The sequence below is a fragment of the Xenia sp. Carnegie-2017 genome, unplaced genomic scaffold (assembly GCF_021976095.1).
Source record: "Xenia sp. Carnegie-2017 unplaced genomic scaffold, XeniaSp_v1 HiC_scaffold_71, whole genome shotgun sequence".
Classification (NCBI taxonomy): domain Eukaryota; kingdom Metazoa; phylum Cnidaria; class Anthozoa; order Malacalcyonacea; family Xeniidae; genus Xenia; species Xenia sp. Carnegie-2017.
Window position 1 is genome coordinate 460,714 of NW_025813539.1, and position 17,728 is coordinate 478,441.

At 35.1% G+C, this 17,728-nt stretch overlaps 3 long non-coding RNA genes and 1 pseudogene across 4 annotated transcripts; 2 read left to right on the plus strand and 2 right to left on the minus strand.

Annotated features, from left to right (window-relative positions):
- Positions 1-979: 979 nt before the first annotated feature.
- Positions 980-2,326, minus strand: LOC124459269. 2 transcript variants are annotated; one of them, XR_006953546.1, is made up of 4 exons: positions 1,800-2,326; positions 1,439-1,645; positions 1,159-1,223; positions 980-1,076 (listed from the first exon to the last, which is right to left on the minus strand). It is a non-coding gene; the product is annotated as an uncharacterized LOC124459269 (long non-coding RNA). The 2 variants fall into 2 exon arrangements; XR_006953545.1 differs by having other exon boundaries at positions 1,795-2,326.
- Positions 2,327-2,889: 563 nt separating this feature from the next.
- On the plus strand, positions 2,890-5,948 carry LOC124459262. The gene is made up of 5 exons (XR_006953537.1): positions 2,890-2,996; positions 3,149-3,175; positions 3,290-3,583; positions 4,286-4,639; positions 5,833-5,948. It is a non-coding gene; the product is annotated as an uncharacterized LOC124459262 (long non-coding RNA).
- Positions 5,949-5,992: 44 nt separating this feature from the next.
- On the plus strand, positions 5,993-6,667 carry LOC124459272. The gene is made up of 3 exons (XR_006953549.1): positions 5,993-6,164; positions 6,279-6,463; positions 6,549-6,667. It is a non-coding gene; the product is annotated as an uncharacterized LOC124459272 (long non-coding RNA).
- Positions 6,668-7,731: 1,064 nt separating this feature from the next.
- LOC124459257 lies at positions 7,732-12,556 on the minus strand (annotated as a pseudogene).
- Positions 12,557-17,728: the final 5,172 nt, after the last annotated feature.

Consider the following 17,728-nt stretch of genomic DNA (forward strand, 5'->3'; position numbering starts at 1 on the left):
AAATCATTCAAAATACATACTTCTTGCATTTCTTTTTGTTTCATCACAACGTTTCCTTGAAGTTGGTGTTTCTGTCACTCCAATCATTTATATTAAAGGACATTGGCAACGAAAATTTTTTTTCATACGTTTATTATAGATTGCTAATGAATACTCAATCTCGTGTTTTCGCGTCTCTTTTGAATTTTGCTGTTGAGAAAGTTTGAATATAGTTGACCTGATGTGTTTCACTTTAAGATGTTTTTCACGAGATTTCAATTTCGAAAAATTCGAATAACAAAATCGATGAAAAGCAACAATTCACAAGAAACTAAAAAATAGAAGAAAAAACTATGAAATCAATGCTGTATTTCTTGAAATAGATAATATTATAATAACAACTATCTCACTTCACAAATCAATTCAGTTTCTATTCGACGCTGTTTTTCTTTTTTGATCTTCTCATCCTTTTGCCTTGACGATGTAGAAAATTGTTTTATGATTAGGATAATTCAATTTACTGCATGGATAACACGGTTGACTATATAGTTAATATGGTTCACGACATGGATAATACGGTTGACTATATGGATAATACGGATCACTACATGGATAAGACGGTTGACTGTATGGATAACAAGGTTGACAGTATGGATATGGTTCACTACATGGATAACACGGTTGACTGTATGGATAATATAGTTCACTACATGGATAACATGGTTGACTATGTGGATAACACGGTTGACTATATGGATAACACGGTTGACTATATGGATAATACGGTTCACTACATGGATAATACGGTTTGCTACATGGATAATAAGACGGCTCACTGGATAGATTATACGGTTCAATACATGTATAATATGGTTCACTAAGACTAAATGAATGATATGGTTCACTAAATGGACAATACGGTTTACCACATGGATTATATAAAGTCCACCATATGAAACAGGGTGACTTTTTTGGATATGTAAATTTATAGAACTTTACTTGCAAAGTAATTTTGTCTCATGTTGAGCTTGCGCTAATGTTTGAAATTGCTCCTGAAGTTCTGTTAATTGTGAAATGAAATCCTGTAATGAACGGGCCTAGGAAGATATGGGATAAAAGAGAAGATAAAGAAGTAAAATTTGATGGAAAATGGGTGAAAAGTTAAGCAACAAACCGGACCCGTTCAATATTGTTCTGATTGTATTCAATTTTCAAGTTGTCTAATGTCGTTCACGATTCATTGACTGAAATGAAACGATTTTGAATCAGACAATTTCAATAAAAAAAATTTGAATATGATAAAGTTTAATGGATCTTTGAGTACACCACATGATAGATTGAATACACCCCGTGATAGATTAATACATCACGTGATGGATTGAATACAACACGTGATAGATTGTTTACCGTAAAAAACGTGTCACATATACACAAAGTTACAAAAAAAACTTACTCTTACTTCAATCTTATTATGGGCAACTTCCAACTCTACTTCTTTATCATTTTCTCGTTTGACACACTCATCCAGTTGATGTTTTGTTTGTTTTAATTTTTCTCGTAATTTCTTAATCCTACCATCCATCTCTTCTTTTTCGCTTTTAAACCAAACATTTTCCTCTTTCAAAGAGTTTTTTAGCTTCACTATTTCCTGAAAATCTTTGCGCATCTAGAAGAAATAATTATTTGTTTATTTTTTTCATGAAAAAAAAATGAACAAAAAAATTGGCGGAATCAAATGATGAGTAATCGACGCTGTTTAGTTTGATCAACGCCATACGTACGTAGACTTAAAATTTATTGAGTATCCATTTTTACCTTACCAATTTCCTTCTTATGATTCTTCTAAATTTCTTTTATTTCAGAATCATATGTTTTTCTAACTTTGTCGATTTTCGTCTCCATTGTAACAGCTTCCACTTCCATCTCGCGTTTAACGTTCACATCTACATCTACATGTACATCTACATGTACATGTACATGCACATCTACATTTACACCTGGCATTCTGATAATGTCGAAACATGTTTGCTCTCAAATAAATCGTCGTTTTTCTCAAGTGTTTTTTAAAATTGCTGCTAATTAGAAATTATGGTAGAACGAAAATTGTCATGTTAAGGATGTGTCAAATATAGATTTAATAAAATACAAATATGTTTGCAATGTATTGACTATACCGCAGCATTATCTATTTACTGCATGTTCTATTATTGAATTCATTATTCATGTATCTACAATCACCATCTTTGTTATATTTAGTTCCACGTACGAAGTCCTCAAGATCTGAAACTTCGTATTTCATTGAGAGACAATAAAAATCGTTTGTTTGATAAATTTACGTCACTTGAAATTATTTGGACAAGCAGCAGCTATGATATGGCTTCATCTGATCGCAGTAATGAAACTGACACTGAAATGACCTATTAAGAAGATATGTTTGGGCCGTACATGAAAATGATTTGTAAGTGATAAACATTAGTGTGATGTTTAAATTATGCGAATATTAAACAACATGAACATAATATATTTTATGAATAATTAATGTCATTAAGTATTACCAAGAAAAATACCAGATAAATTCAACAGCAAATTAATATGAATTACTAAATTTTGCGACACAATTCTGCAATCCAGCTAATCTTACGACGGTTTTTCCTTCTGTATTACTGAATTTTTTATTATTATTGGAATTATTGAAATTAGTGGAAATGACGATCTTTTTCAAAACAATTTTAGCCAATAGTACGAAACTTCCATCGTTCACAACGAACATCACAAAGGTCGAAGTTGAAAACGAGTCTCGCAAGGAAAGATTCTCTGTAACGTGCTCAGTGCTGAGGACAACGACTACTGGTTCACACGAGAAGGGAAACGCATAACAAATAGCAAAATATATCGTTACAAGAAGAATAGATATCTGATAATAAAAAAGATCACATGGCTGACGCTGGGTGAATACGTTTGCTGGGCAAGAAACAAGGCGGGAGAAGTGAGCAGAATAATAAACGTTGTTGTCGTGGGTAAGTGTTTAAATGCCTTCGATCCTTGATCACGACAATGCTATACCTTCAACTTTCTTTTGATTTGTATTTTCTGGTTTTCTTTTGACAAAGTTCTGGCAAAGACTTGTAGTTTGTGCTTTCCTGTTTTCCTATTATGTTTATTTTTTCAGACTCACGTGTAGACAAGATCACTAAAGGTAAGTGCCAAAAAGGGCACTCCTATAATATCGAGTATTCAGAATCTGGAGTGGCTATCATAACGACATACCTCTTTTTTGTGGACATTCATTGCTCTCTCTAAATGTTCATAGATTTTGCACCCGTTTTTCTATTTCCGCATTTGATAAAAAAGAAACACAAGTACTTTCCTGTTGGAAAACGGTTTTCAATGAACTGTGAAGCTAATGGACGACCTTCACCAAAGGTGCAATGGTACAAAAACGGTCAACTTATGTCGTAGATGCCGGATGGAAAAAACCCTCTAGCGAACGATACACAAGTATTAATATTTCACGATGTAAATCCAAAAGACGACGGATCTTACCGTTGTTTTTTATGGAACAGAGTGGGAAATATCTCAACAACATACACAGTACTAGCAAAAGGTAGTTACTCAAAAAACGTTCGTTTTATGCTTTTCCTTTCAGATAGGCCGTGACCATGAAACCAAATTGTTTTGTTTCGTGATACACATCTGAGAAATGGAAAATTTTTACAATTTTGTACTTTTCCTCTTAGCATACACCCATAAAAAAATTCCCAAGAAAACTATGCGCCCAAACTCGAATAATTGCTTTTCAAATCTTTAAAATTGCTGGTTGATCGTTAGACGCCATCTTCGATTTTTGAATTGTGGTTGATGGAATTTAGTGAAATTCACTCTCCTCAGTCCTTCTATGAATAATTACAGCCTGAAATTGCAAAATTTGAGGGTGCTTTGGGCAGCATGCAGGATAGCACACTTTCTTTAATGACCATTATACAAAATAAAGGCGCATGAGTTTATTTGAATGCTAAATTTCTGGGTTGAATTACTTTCTAAGTGACTGATAGAAATTAAATCTTGCAGATAACATCAAGGCATTTTTCACGTTTCTTAATTTATGTAGTAAAATGGACCTGTTTTTTTACACTCTTTTCCGAATATTAATTGACTTATTTACAAAGCATTTAACATCGGTATCTAGAGATTTTCACCAATAAAATTGCTATGTCAAATGCTTTAATATATATCAATTCTTTCTTTAATTTTCTTCCTATTTTTTTACAAATCGCTTACAAAAAGCATGCTAAAATCGATTTTTCAGAAGTCTTCATAACAAAGCCTCTAATTACGCATATGAAGAACATCACTGCATAAGAAGGTGACAACGTGAAGGCAACTTGTAAAGCTTTTAGCGATAGTCTGCCGCACTTTCAGTGGGCTGTCGTCGAAGGAGAAAATGCAACTGTACGTGTCCTGGATCCCAACTTGAGCGAAGACGAATGTATATGGAAAGGTGGAGATGAACGATATCATGGTGTGCATATTCTCTTCATTAACGTAACCAGAAAAGACGAATGGTACTATTATTGTGTCGTTGGCGATAACCTGGGTTATGATGAAACAAGATTTTACCTCCACGTTTTACCAAGACCTATGACGCCAGTCTCCATGTCAGGTGAGTGCGTTTTTATGTTTTATTTTTCGCTCATATAAAACCATTGGCGCAGTTTCGCAACCATTGCATGAGCTTATTGTCTAGTCCAGGGGTCTCGAAACTACGGCCCGCGGGCCAGATGCGGCCTCTGAATCCGGCCCGCAGAGACACTTAAGGAAGCCAATTTCACCACTCACATTGAGAAAACTGAACAGACTAATAGTTATTTTGTTATGATACTACTCTTGGTTGAAATTTAACCTTCAAATTTTGAATACATATTTTCTTAACTAATAAAGCTTGTGTAATGTACTTCGTTTTATTAAAATATTCGCTCTTTGACCTGCGGTATACGGTTTGTCGGCCCTCAACATGCTGAATGAAAGTTCATGTGGCCCTCTGGCTGTAAAGTTGGAGATCCCTGGTCTAGTCGAATGGTTTCATTAGTTTTATTTCGACTGTTAATCAAGTGACTAGCTGAATTTAACTGCGATATGGATAAATCCTTTTGAAATCCTTTGTTGGTAGAGTTGGGATCGATTTTGCGAAATTTTACGATATCTGACTGCTGTCCGGAATCCTCTTGCTAATACTTGAGCGAAGACTTTTTCTGTTTTGTTTGGTTTTGTTTTACTCCGAAAGGAAATTATCAGCCATCTTTTGATTATAATAATGTATTTTAGGTGAATTTTGAGTTTGCTCAAGTGAAATGAAGAGCAAAGTTTTCATTGTTTATTTTAGCAAAATATATACGTTATTTAGATTTATGGAAAAATATTTCCCCGGTCTCAGAAATATCTCTCAGCCTGCGGCCACGGGCTTTTTTTGAGACCTCGGGAAAATATTTTTCCATCCGAACCTCCCAGCCGGTAAATAACATATAATTATATCTAACACTCTGACACCAATCAACGCATTGTATGTTTTCACAAGGAGCAACAAAATTCTGAAAAAACTACAATGATTTTTACGAATAGCGAAAAAACTTTTCCACGTTGTCTGGGCAACTGCTATTTTAGAGATTTTTACTTTATTTGAAATTTTAAGAGCAATGGATTTTAATCTCACTTCCACGATTATTTCCATAAAAAAGGTGTTATCATTGACGCGTGATCTACATATGACACGTGATTTTCTGACAAAGACTGTTTGACTGTAGCTATTTTCAAAAACAAGGTTTGCAACTATTTGTTTACACACATTTCTTTTTACAGCAAACCAGACTTTTTCCAGCACCATCAGCATGCTCCAGCAACAACCAGTTGAGAAGGACGAATCAGTTCAGAGTTCAAGAATTTCCCTTTACATTGTTGTATCCGTGGCTACCATCGTTCGTGTCATAGGCTCAACTATTGCCTACTTATTAACATTCAAATGCAAGAAACACAAGAAACGCGTGTTTAGCGTTGCCGGCTATCGCCCTCGAAATTATCCACGGAAGGGGAGAGACCTGCTGAGCTCTACTTCATCATCTGTGTCGACTAGCTCGACGAATCCGCTGTTGAACAATCAGCGTTTTCGAAGACATGACTCGGCTTTGTCAGACGTAAGTGTCATTCCTGATGATTTTGAAAGTCTACTGAATGTTGAGAATACCTACTAGCTACATGCTTACACGCATAAACTATGCTTCGTTGATTTACTTTCATGAAATTCTCAGGACCGCTACTGGTGGTTGTCGAATACGCACCTTTCGGCATTTTACGAGAATATCTTCGTGAAAGAAGACTTGACCGAAACGGAGAGACCATTCCAATAGAAGGAGAAGAAAAGTTGTGCTTTAGGGATTTCGTCTCCTTCAGTTATCAAATTGCTCGTGGAATGGAATATTTGTCAGGAAGAAAGGTAGCTTTAGTTTGAACTATATCACTGTACAGCTATATAAGCATTGGTGTGATGATTTATCCTTACACCACCAATAGTTTTGTAGTGTATTCATCGCGATCTTGCTGCCAGGAATATTTTAGTTGGTGAAGATAAAGTAATGAAAATTGCAGACTTTGGTTTAGCTCGCGACATTAATCAGATTGACTATTACCGCAAAAAAACTGACGTATGTATTCTGTGAAAATGTGCCATTAATCCTGATAAATAATTTTTAAGAATATGAAAGCATTTTTTGTCTTTATGGATTTTATTGTTTTCGTAAAGAAACTTTCTTGTATATGTATATTATAGTAAATTTTCTATTTTTGTGCCTGAACTTCGAGTGGAAATATTTTTGTTTGATATCATTGTTTTATAAGACATTTATAATTACTTTGAACTTCACACTTTTTGTACTGCAGAGGAATGTCTTGTAAGTTATTTCTTAAAGTTTTCACACGGAATATCAATGAATGGAAAATGGTGATTTTGATGGAATAAAAGTGTAGAGTAAGGCAGCGTGCTAAAACGTTTATGCATGTTTTACAACAGTGGAATGAACATGAGCGAAAAGACTTTAGTTTCTCTTACTAAAATGTTTACAAGAACAAAGACATCGTGGAATTTTTATTCAATTCTTCATTTGTTCTTCTTTGAGTTAAATATTTTTTAAGTTTACGTTTATGCGGATGCTTATGTCATGTCCTTTAGAAATCAGCCAATAGTGAAATATTAATGCCTGATGACATTGTTGTGCAGATTTCACTGTTACAATTTACGTTAAATTTCAAAAACAATAACTTGAATGCTAGTTGCAACATACATATATAGTTTATAACCAAATGAAATGAGATTCACTTTCTCACGTAGAAATTGACGTATGAAAAATATCTGTAGTCGCAGCCTAATGACAGAGCATGAGAAAATACAACAATAGATTAAATGCTAAATATATGTTCTACTTCATAGATCATACACTCATGCTTTGGCGAACGAGCTTACAGTTCACCGTTTTCAAATTATTTCTGTATGAAAACATGAACACTGCTAAAAGTAGATACCTTGTTCTAGCTGCGTGTGCGGAAGCTATGGTGTTGTGAAAAGTAATATTTGACGGAATTCAAAAATACGAGTTGGTCGATATTTACAACTTGCCGGCAGGATTGAGAAATTTTTTCATGTATATTATTAATAAGTAATAGCATGGTTTCTCGTGCAATTTGGGAAAAACAGGCACTCGTCCTTCAGACTCGTGCAATTTCGATAGTCTTTGAAAAACTCACTCGTGCATGTTTTCCCCGAATTGCACTCGAAATCATGCTATGACATATACGAATCATACCTGAGTGGCAAATCGAAGTGAACATAGGGTTTCGTGGAAAGAGTCCTCGCGAGGAGAAACATTCACGAACATCAAACTGAAATATGAATGTATTATTTACATATACACTAATTATCACAACTAACACATGTTAATACTTCATGTCATCTACAATGACGTGTGTACATTGATGAAAATCTGATACACATATATTCAGTAATACCAACCTTTTACTGTTACCACCAAGAGAGTTTTGCAACAAATGAGTTAATTTCGAGGTTCTATATGGCACGTGACCAACCTAAAATGTATTATAATTTATTTGACTATCATCTCTCTACACAGTATAGCTACGTATGATTGAGTAAATTTAAAAACAGACGCAAACATTTATTTTCTGGAATAAATAATCTAAACATGCAACTTTCTATTGTTGGAATTGCAAAGAACGGTCTATTGTTGCAGATGTGTATATTTTTCTTATATTTATGTAATGTTTAAAAATCGCATTGTGCACAGCGTTAATCAATAAAATACAAAAATCATATCTCCTGTCAATGAATTAAAGTTCATCCATCATAAGGTAAGTATAGCCAAGAAGTTGAAGAATATACCCAAATGTGTGAGGCTCTAGTTTATGTGTATAGCTTTCTTAAGTCTTAATCCTGTTCATCCGGATTCACTTATTCTTTCAGAACCCGCCAGATCAACCAAACTCAATACCCCTGAAAAAATTTAGCTCATCGTCATCGCAAAACAATAGATAACAATTTTGCAGATTCTTTTGCTACTGAATATATGATGAATATCGAGGAGACATTTACAGCCACGGCGCCAAAGTGGGGACTAGAGCACACACCACCCCACCCCCAGATAAAGTTTTTGCTAACATTTATACATTTTAGCTAAATTAAAGGCAAGGTAAGACGTAGTATATTTAGTTAATATGTCTAAGCCTGCCAATAGCTACGTATCGTAACGTATCGTAGCAAAACGTAACAGGGCGCATGCTATGATAGGTTACGACACGTGCCTAGTGGAAAACAGGCTTTAACCAACCCCCCTCCAGATTTGATTTCGCTGCGCAGTCCCTGTTTTACCGCGTGGAAACGTGTTAAAGCAGAATAAAAGCTGGACTAATCATATAGAACTAAGTCGATAGTCAACATCCATATTCTAATATGACGAACTATTTCAAAAATTCTTAAACTGAAAACAAAACATAAATATGCATAATCCTGCCTTGACTTAGTTCCCCAGTAATCTCATTACTCCCGACGAGTTTTAGTTGAAAGACAGAGTGACTTCGACGAGCGATCGCTACAGTTTGTAGCGGCCACAGAACGATTTTCGTAAGCCTTTCGTAGTAAACTTGACACCTAGAGTATGAAAATTTTACAATATAGATAAAAAATTACAAAAAACAACAGCAAAAAGTGAGTGAGACCACACTCATTGTAATCATGTTTCTTAAAGAGTAAATATGCCATGACAAGCTCACTTACCTAAAATGACGCGTAACAAAATAATAGGGAGCTTTAGCAAAGACTACGAGTACGACTTACGTCATTTTGGCGCGAAAAGATTGTTGCGACAACAAAAACACGTAGCCGTACTCGTGCTAAAGCTCCCTATTATATTTAGATGACAAATGAATGTAAAGCATTTTATTAATTACAAACAAGATGCAACACAGCAGTGTATTGTACGCAACGTAGAACATTATAACGCAAATTAGAAGGAATTCTACGAGTCAACAGTTACAAATGGAAGTTGTACAAGATACAGCACGATGCATGCGCAAACCAGTGTTAAAGAGCGAGTGTAACTGTTTATGCTGAGCAACTGGACGAGCATGGGCGTAGAAAGATTGTTAACTGGGGGAAGAGGCTCGTACTCATATATTCATGATATGTAGTGTTAAGTTCTTTTGAAAGATAGTACTTTGTATAGCAGTATTGGGAAAAGAAGAGAATTTTGGAAGAGAAAACTAGCAACCGGTTTTACAAGCTTTGTACAATTTGCATTGGAAGCCTTTCCGAAAAACCCCTCAAAAGCATGTTCTTTTGCAAATGATTTACTGAAGCAAATATATTGCCTTTCTAAAAATTCAACTTTTCCACTTTGCTATTCTACCTATTCAAATAGAAGAACAGTTGTCACAGATTCCCTTAAAGGGATACACTGGCTGTTTGTATAAATCAACTCGAAAAAGCATTTCATGTGGCTTGCTTGTAATTTCTATGAACAGTTTTAGTTTTCTCATCTGATATGCGTGTTTTTGGATGATCATAAGAGGCCCGAGAGTCAACTGTAAGAAAACCATCATTTTCGTCTTCTCAAACTTTCTCTCTCAGCGTTGCCGTATGAAGGCAACATGAAGGAAACCATCAAAAATTTTGGAATTAAAGGGGTGATCATTTCCTTCAAAAAGGCTATACTTGCGTGTTATGGGGAACACTGTCCCTGTTGTATAACGTTTCAGCTTAATCAGAAGACGGGCTTATGTTTCATCAGAGGCTGCATGTGTTGCCTCTTATGAGGCTAGTGCATTGGCTTCCTTTGTCGCCGATTGCTGTGATTTTTGAGAAACCACGGATGCTGAGAGAGGGAAGTATTAAGTTATTGTCATCAACCATACTTTTTTGCAGTAAAGTAAATGGTTTGAACCGAGAGTATCGTTACATGTTTGTAATGTAGATCATCAGGTTATAGTCCTGAGAAGGATTGTTTTGTTGTTGACTGAAGTTTCGACAACCTTAGCGGAAGCCATATACAGAGTCAAAATGACTCTTCAGAGATGAACTTGTTTCATCTTCAGAGATGAACTCTGAAGATGACTACCGCTAAGGTTGTCGAAACGTCAGTCAACAACAACAAAACAGTCCTTCTCAGGATTATACCAACCTGGACGAACTGCATTTATAAACACATAATTTTTTTGCGTTACATAGAAGATGGCGATTCACGTAGGAGACGTACGTAGCCGTCATGTTAGTATGAGAAAACTAATTATGAAATTCAACGATATCATCGTTTGCTTCAATGATAGAGAGCTAAAAACGTAAAACTAAGACGAAACAAAGTTTAAAAAAAAACATAGAAACCATAAACTAAAACGATATAAACTTAAAGCAACACAGATAACACTCTACAACCGCAAAATCCAAAAACTGAAATGAAAACCTCTTCAAAAAATCTTTGCGCACAGGTGTTACAGCCTTTCGTACGGCCCCGTAACGACTTAGGCCGATGACGAAATAGAATGCTACTTACTTGATCGGATGATGTAACGGCAACGGCTTTCAAGTTGGTAACAAACACATCGTTCGCTTGTTTGCCATTGTTTGTGGTTACTTGTTTAATCTCATGTTTGCTGTCAGGGTTTCCAAGGAGATCACGTATTGTCTCGTTGTATATTTCGAGAAAAGACGCTTGTATCTCGTACTACATAAAGTTTTGGGAAAAATCATGATTGAATAAATGGCTGGAAAACCCCAATCGAGCGATTTAACATAATCATGTGTCGTGAGCTACATGTATCTTTCTGGAATGTCAACTGTCGTCATAAATAAGATACTTTATGTGTACAAAATGGACATTTATTACCTTCCAACCTTTTCTCATGAGATCCTTGGCACTAAAGAAGACTTGTTCCATAGCACGTGGTATCACACCCCACGTATCACGGCCGTTGATATCACCTTCCATTGTAAATGTTTTACCTGATCCAGTCTGACCATACGCAAAGATGCAAACATTGTATCCATCAAGCACAATTTAAACTAGCTGTGCTATTTCTTGATAAATTGTTACTTGAGTGGTTTCTGGACAAAATGCTTTGTCAAATGAATATGACATTCTGGCTTGTTGGCTTTTCTTAGACAAAGTACTAGACTAAACAGGAAAGTTTGCAAAACATTTGAATCAATCTTCAATATTCACCAAACAACGTTGGTATGTTTATGTACGTACGTAAACATAAATAAACGGAACAGCGTAATGTTCCCAATAAAAGATTGAAAGGTCTACATAAATAAACACATACCTTGCTGTTATTGCGTAGAATAATATCAGTGTCATTGGCGAACTCCATATTAATGAGCGAAACACTAGTTTCTGAAGGCAGACTTGGCCGAACACGATAATAGACGCGAATGTTACCCTTCAACTCTTGTACTTTATTATGAAGCTGACGTCGTATTGTCTCCTCACCTCGAAGTCTCGCCTCCAGTTCACAAATACTATCTTGATGTTCGCGTAACTTACTTTCCAATTGTAAAATAACACTTGCCTGACGATCGATTTCCATTTTTGCTTTTTTGTAAGCATCCTTAAATCATCAACACAATACATAATTAGAGATAAAATATTTGTGCGGCTACCTGCACAGCAATACACGCATAAACATATTATGTCTCTAAAGATATACACGCCGTGTGACACTGGAAATTTTTACACAATAAATACAATAAACAAACGAGGCGAGTTTGATTATGCTTTACGATGATCTGTTTTTTTTTTGTGTTCAAACCTTTTACTTTTCAAACACTTACATTTACGGTTCAAACCATTTACTTTATTACGATATATTTTTTTTTTACAACATACGTCCGTACCTTACTAGCATCTAACTCAGTGTTTACACCAAGCAGTTTGGATGAAAAGGTCGACATCTTCAATTTTAAAGTTTTCACTTCATTTTGCGATAGTTCCAGTTTAAACTTAAGCTCTTCTCTTTAACGATCAATTAAATCTTTTCCGATAACAGCCTCTCGATTTCGCCTCTTAACTCTTCCTCAACTTCTGTCTTTTCATTCAGTCGATTTTGCAATTTTTACTCAATGCTGCAGCCTGAAGAAAAGCTTTGTCAACGAGGACACAAAAGTATATTTATACGTAGAACACGAGACGACTTTTCAGCATTTAAATCAGTAAGACCCAACGGACTCTAAATGTTCCCTAACTCTCATACGTACTTTTGGAGTGCGACAAAGAAATCGCGCTTCTTAAAATCAACAGCAAACTAATTTCTTCGTCATAATTTCGTTTATTTTTTTGCAAAGCAAGCACTGAATGAAGTGAAAGTATCGTTTTTAAATCGTTGATCCAGAGGGTTCAGATCACTTTGAATTAAATTTATTGAAAAACAGACACGGAAAAGTTTAACAATCCGCCTACAAAAACCTACAGATTATATTCACGCATCTCTATCTAAGGAAATTTCACAGTTCTAAATGAAATGCTAAGGCGAGGAAGTTCGCAAAGACGAATGTTTTTAGGCAGCATTTCTAATCCATGGGTAAGTCATAAAATCAAATCGGCAATAAAAACCTGACTTATGCCTGTTTTCCACTAGCTACGTATCGTAAGGTATGGTAGCAAAACGTAACATGGCGCATGCGTGCTTGCGCCTATTGACCATCAAATTCATAAGTACGCATGCGCCATGTTACGTTTTGCTACGATGCGTTACAATACGTGGCAAGTGGAAAACAGGCTTTAGTGACTTAAATGTTTCATAAGCGTAGCAAGGCCGCAAGTAGAACTCCTGGTATGTAAAGTTTAGAGCACAATCATCAATCATTTTTAAAGAAAATGTTTTTACAATGATTAAACACAGAAAAGTTTGCATAGCACGACCAGATTTACAGGTGACCGCCCCAATGTAATGTTTCAATGTTTCGTCGTAAGTTCCTAACAGAGAAAAGCAATTATGCATTTCAAAAAACCAAAATCATTCAAAATACATACTTCTTGCATTTCTTTTTCTTTCATCACAACGTTTCCTTGAAGTTGGTGTTTCTGTGACTCCAATATCTCAATTCTTTGAATGCTTTCCTGCTGGGTACTTTTTAATGTACCCAGATACTGCTCCATATCCTCCATACGACCTTTATAGTCCAATGGAGCACGCTTTGGGGCAACAGCTGTAATAAAAACGAGCAAAACAAGTTATAATAAATAAGGCATACATGTACACATAGACAAGGGGTGGAAATGTATAAGTATAACGCCGAGGTTATAAGCAATAGGGAATGAAAAGTGGAAAGACTAAGGTTATTCTTTTAAGCTTATTTTCAAATTAGTGGTTATAATATTTTTGCTCAACCTTGAAGCCCGGTTTGCTTTTGTTGTATAATGAAACATATTCCAACATAAAAAGTCATTCAGAAAACTCGTGCATTAGAGCTCTTAGTATTTATAGAAACATACATGAAAACGTACTTCTACAACTGGTGATATTCTGACTCCATTTTAAAACCGACATTCTATACAGTGTTTCCTCTGCACAGTGTTTAAGACAAAATTGAGTAAAAGTTGTTAAATTAAATATGGCATTTTCTTTGCCAACGTTAAAATTGTCAAACAAGAAAATTTGTCATCAACTTTAAATTGTTTCACTTCTTTGTTTGATAGCGTGGTCTCGTAGAAACATATAAATGTAAACCTATCTTCGTTCAGTAAATAATTTCATTAACTTACGCTCTAGGCACTTTTTGGTGTTAAACCTGTACAATCTAGGTTTATACAATTGCACTTTTTGGTGTTAAGCCTGTACAATCTAGGTTTATACAATTGCACTTTTTGGTGTTAAGCCTGTACAATCTAGGTTTATACAATTGCACTTTTTGGTGTTAAACCTGTACAATCTAGGTTTATACAATTTTACAATTGCAAAATGTTATACATATTTGGACCCAAACTATACGTTGCGCAAAATCATAAGTGATCATATAATGTGAACACATAATTATATAATTTTAATCGGTTAGAATAACACCCCATTCAAAAGCATTCAGGTAAAGTATAAACGTGTCTGAATTGTGTAGACCGAAATGGTGGCCTTGTAAAAACGATTCTTGCTATCCAAACTTGAAGAAATAATGTGAAAATAGTGATTCAGTTCATTTGTAATGTATTGACTCAATGCAAGTGGTAAATATAGCTGTCTTTTCTGTTTTTATGATTCAGCACAAACATTTCTCTGACGAGCGCGAAGCAGGGACGCCGGAACGGCAAAAGGGCAGGAGGGGCAAGCATTTGTGGAAGGCCACATTAGTGAAATATACTAAAAATAATCTCATATTGATAAACACCAAAGAGATGTGCTACCTGCAATACACTGTAGAGAAGCACATGTCCGCAGCTTTGGTCGATAAATATTAACGATAATATAACTATCAAACGATGTAACGTCACTAGTTTACAATTTGTCATGTATTGTATTTTCCAAAATATTTAATTCTTCTTTCATTTCTGTGTGTATTACTGGAGTATTCTTACGCAATCTATTAGAGTTAATTATTTACATGTCATTTATACTATCGGTAATTACATAAGTCGAGCTTTCCTTTACGTCATTAGCAGTACTCACTCTTTCATTGCGTTTCAAGTTCTCACTCGTTAAAACAAAAAAGAATAATAAATTAAACAAACAAAGAACTTAAAAAACGTACTTAAAACAAAGAAATGTTAAAGTGAAACTAGGTGTAGATAAAAGCGGGCGCGGACGAAGGACGCGGACGGCGGACGCAGATGTAAGACGAACGTCTGTTTGTACGATCTTTATCTTTCAGGATTTATTTTTTGACCTCATTATTTAAAGCAATTAAACATGCATATTTCAATTATATATTTGTAAATGACGATCGTCCAGGTTAATAAAGTCCTGAGAAGGACTGTTTTTGTTGTTGTTGACTGACGTCTCGACAACCTTAGCGGTAGTCATCTTCAGAGTCAAATGAGGAGTAAACGTCAAGTTAGCCGTATTTGTTATCTGGTTCTTTCGTCATTGTATTGTGTGTACAGGAATTGTGTATTGTCATTGTAGATCAGTGTGAAGTGGAATATTTTATTTTAGTTGTGATGTGTGATTTAGGTGTGACGTATTTAGTTGTAATGTGTGGGTGTCAATTGTGTATTGTCATTGTGAATTAGTTTGAAGTGTAGTGTTTTAGTTGATCGTTTGTTTGTATTGTGAATAAGTCGTTTGTAAGGTGCCGGTGATTGCTGTGATCTGTTCAGGGTTTGTTCCAAGTTGGTATACCAACTTTCTAATGTAAGCCGTTGTCTATAGTCAGGGCTCAACTGTTGGGGTGTGGGGTGCGACACCCCCCCAATTGCTGAAAGCTGTGTTTTAGCAGGGCATATTGCCGTCAAGTGACAGGGCAGTGTTCAGGAAGTAGAAAAATTGCCATACCATCGAAAACAACTAAATGATTACTAAGTGGAAATAACAAACCTTCATTTTTGACAATTTTGGCTTAATTCTACAGTGCAATGTGTCTGTGAGATGTGTAAGATGAAGTAATTATAAATGCAGGTACAGATTCCGCTGGATACTGTTAAGATATGCTCTCATATTCTTCCTGTAATTAGTAAATAATCAAGTCAAGTTTAACTAACTAATTGATTGTTTTAAGAGATAGTTATATGCAATAATCACAATATTTTTTATAGTTCCTAATAGCTTTCCGTTGATTGTAAATTAACCATATTTAGTAAAGAAACAAATATATCCACACGTAATATCTTGTATAAATATAAGTAATTTAACCATTGTAGGATAGATCGTTGACCATAGACATTGACGTTGAACATTAAATGTGATCATAACAGTTATCTGTAATATCTCTATTTGTTGGTGTAAGTCAATATATACTAAAGAAGGTAGATGGCTACATCACAAAATCTAACAGATACAATGATTGCAAATGTAAAAACATGCTAATGCTAATTTTGCATTGTCGAAAGCCGTGAAGCGAGCTTTAATCCAATAATTTCGTCAAATTCTATGCGGTTTTGTATATTAGGGCGAGAAAGACTACTTTTCAATGGAAGGTTAGTTATATTTACCGAAGTTTGTAGACCCACAATTACCGAAGGAGAGTTGTGAGTTCATTGTACGCTGTCATAATTTTGATGTTTACTCAGATACATTTCTAATTTAATTGAAATTTCTCTTAAGAGGGAGGCGCAACTAGAGTTATAGATGAAAACGTTCAGGAGCCCCGCGCAAAAAAAAACAAAACCTCAACGTACACGAATTTATAGACGAAAGGTTAAATGTAAAGATTGTGGTGTAGAAATGAATGCTGATAATTTTTTGAAGCACAGTTCAAATAAACACAATGGTATGGCAAAATCCCAAGATGTTGTAGAAGCATCACAAACAATGCTTCATTTTTCTAAGGTTAGTAAAATGTCACTTACTTATATATGTACATGGTAAATAAAATGAAAGTCTTTAGCATGCGTTATAGATCTCTTAGAAAATTGCTGGTTAGTTCTGTATAAGTGCCGTTCAATTTATGTGAAATAATTGATAATTCGTGTTGCACAAAACTTTGTTATTCTGCACTGTTGCAGCAGCAACTATCTCTGTTATTGTGAAGGACACTCATACCATAAAGTTTCAATGTATTCTTATTTATTTTAGATCCTTCCAACTGCCCCTGTCACATGTGATAGCTTTGATGAAATGCATGAAGAAGTCAAAAGTGTAAAACAAAATTCTGCAATGATACTTATATATCACAAAAGGTTACATTCAAAAACTCATGATTTGTAAATCTGTAATAGCACATTTGCACATATATACCCTAACCCTAACTGTACATCCTCTGTCCCAAGTGCAGGAGTCACAATTGCACTATGGTGATAGCGGGGAGGGCACATTGTATATACACTTGTTTATATATGATTTATAAAAACACGTGGGTACAGAAAGAAAACAAACAAAACTACAGCATCAAGAGGGACTTCATCAAACAACTTCCACCTCCGAACAAAGCTGAAAACCTGCCATGTTTGTTTTGAAAAAGACTAATAATCCTAAAAGGACATAAAAGTAAATTTTAAATAAACGCTCTGAACTTTTAGTGCATGCCGTCGTTAATTTAACACCTAGTAACGAATTG